The following is a 2,957-nucleotide window of genomic DNA, read 5'->3' as shown; positions in this document are numbered from 1 at the left end:
TCTGTCGGTGTGATGTCGCCTTTCGCCCTAACTTCACCCTAAACCCGCATTGCTTTTGTATATCCGAACGTAAACATGACAATAAACACGATTTTGCGTTTCCAGTTTACGAATTAAATTGCACTAAATTTGCGTTCCTAGTCAATCCCGTTTTCAAAGTCGAAATAATATAGACATCGTTTAGAAGCCTCTCTTTGTGTCTCTTCCTCTATAAAAAGTGGCACACATTTCCTCTACCCTCTTCTGGATAAGCCAAAGCAAAGTGCGCTGATTAGCTTATGATCATGAGCTCACGTCTACACGCAGGTCGCCTTCGAACAGATGGGCGAAGCATACCCACCTGTATGAACGTCTTGAAGGGGCAGCTCAAGACGACAAAGACCGAAAGCAGGAAAGGCACAGGACAGCGCTGAACTCGCAACTAACTTTATTGGAAAGCGTACACAAACATAAGTACTGCCACCTTGCTTGTATTTTCTAGCATTAGTGGTGTATCTGCTAGTAGTTTTCTCGAGATTCTCTCTTTTTACTTAGCTTCAACTTTCGTTAAATGGAAGGGAAATTTATTCCGACAAAAATCTGGCATTTGCACTGGCTCCCGAGTTGCTCTCCAGTACCAACTAACATTTTCCTATATGCAGGGTTGACAGAAGCATAAAAAGTAACCTAGACGACCAAACGATCAAAGTACTGTGATATGTTGATTTTCTGGTCTTTGTGAATAAAGCTCATTTCCAACAAACAGTTGATAACGTAGTTCAAGTGTTCCACAAATGTGGCTCAAGGTTAGAAGTCACACATGAACTGCCAGATAAGAACGAGCTGCAATTTTTTTTTTAGATACGAGGCTTAAACTAACTGTTAAGCATGTGTGCTGGATATATTGCCCAAGGTCATAGTTTTTTTTTAAATTTACATTCAACACATTCAGAGGTGGTAAAAAATGGCATTGCATTTTCGGTGCTCCTGTCCGCACTTTGGAAATCTTGTTTTCTCCAGACTTCTGAGAGTTTTTTAATGTAACTAGAGCGTTTGAGAGCGGTAGGTTTTCGGGAGGACGCTATCCGGGTGAACCGTGCAGAAGCTTGTTAAGGGTGTAAAATTAGGAGCGCATACAAGAATAAGCAATTCAGAGCCTGCTGAAAAGAAGAAAAGAGTAGGTGTAATTCCATATATACATGAACTATCACACAGCCTCAGGAATGTAGCATTCAGGTTTGACGTAGAGGCTCATTTTTTTTCTGCACCTAACAAGGTAAGGAAAATTTGCGAAAAGATTGTTAGGAATTTGGCACAGGCTGTCTCCACTGTTACTAAAAAAGGCTACACCATTAAGCACACGTCCCCATCTGTGCATTGTAGAATGAGCGTTGTTTACCAGCTTCCGATATCCTGTCTGTATCGCCCAAACCGGTTTATGCCTGTACATTATACTGTACTCACATGTCGCGCGGCATTGCCCTGAGCATGGGTGTGCTATGAAGAATCTGTGAAGACGCCACAACTCTTTCCGTATATCAGACTACGATGGAAAAATACCAGGAAAAAAAGAATACGCTGTGTAAGCATGCCTTCATTAACTTTGCAATGACAGTGAGAGAGAGAGAGTCAACTTTTATTATTTCCAGCAATCATGAGGGCACACAGCCTCCCTCCGCCTAGCAGATGTCCGAGATCCCCCGGGGAGTCAGCGGTTTCTTAGACTAGCTAGGCGGCCAAGACTGATCTCGTTGGTCTGAGCTGAGCAGCAGGGTCTCCCACTGCTGTCGGTTTTGAATTATGAGGCTTTCGAAAGGCAGTGAATTTGCATTTTTAGACCGCTTCATAGTATAGCATTAGATTACAGGTTTTTGCTGTTTCCCTGTGCACCGATAATACCATCGAAAGGAGAAAGGGAGGGGGGGTACCTAAAAAAATAGATTATGGGGATTTACGTGCTAAAACCACGATTTAGTTATGAGGCACGCCGTAGTGGGGGACCCCGAACATTTGGACCACCTGGGGTTCTTTAACGTGCACCTAAATCTAAGTACACGGGTGTTTTCGCCTTTCGCCCCCATAGAAATGCGGCCGCCGTGGCCGGGATTCGATCCCACCACCTCGTGCTTCAGCCTTGGTAGTACTTAAGTCTGTGTATGCTTTCTAATAAAGTTAGTTGCGAGTTCAGTGCTATTTTGTGTCTTTCCAGCTTTCTGTCTTTGCCGTCTTGCTGTTGAACCAGTACAAGTTGCCCAAGTGTCGATTTTTTTTACCCGCTTATACGTTTACGGTGCCTTCCCAATTGCTATGCAGTGCAAGGGACATGCTCTCGCTGGTCGGACGACACGAAGAATGAGCTGGTCGCCCAGTCTCGAAGGCCATGCACGAGAGCCTATGGTTCACTGCGGGTGGTTCCGCGTTCGCAATCATTTTGTTCCTGTTGTTGCTTTAGGTGGTGTCCAAATCCGCCCTTTCGAGTTACTGCTTATGTCACAGAAGGCTACCTTTGGTATCATAGACAGCAACTCTACCACGTTTCATGAGGTGGTGCCCTCTGGATATTATTGCGGATCTCAAAGGCTACGATTTTGCTGGTCGAATGCGGTGGAAGCCACTCTGGGAAGCGGAAATAAGTCATAGACGACGTGTTTTAAACACCACCTATTAGCGGTTGGATGGATGGGTAGATGCTATGAGCGTCCCCTTTAGAACGGGGTGGTGGGTTGCGTCACCAAGCTAGTGTTATTATATTGTCTAATGCCCTACCTATGTTAAGAAAGAAAAAAGAAAAGGAAAAAAATAAAACTACGATGAATTCCCATGACCAAACTTTCTGAGCCCCTATTGTGAACATTATTTTTTTACGCCTCCATTTGTCGTTTCCCTATTATAGAGATTACTAATCTCTATTGCGGACATGTTTACTTTCCCCCTACTCTCGCTGAACCCAAGGGCTTCAAGGAGGCCAGACGTGCCTA

The sequence above is a fragment of the Dermacentor albipictus genome, chromosome 2 (genome assembly GCF_038994185.2).
Source record: "Dermacentor albipictus isolate Rhodes 1998 colony chromosome 2, USDA_Dalb.pri_finalv2, whole genome shotgun sequence".
Taxonomy (NCBI): Eukaryota; Metazoa; Arthropoda; class Arachnida; order Ixodida; family Ixodidae; genus Dermacentor; species Dermacentor albipictus.
The sequence above is the reverse complement of the archived record's forward strand: the minus strand, read 5'-3'. Positions refer to the sequence as shown.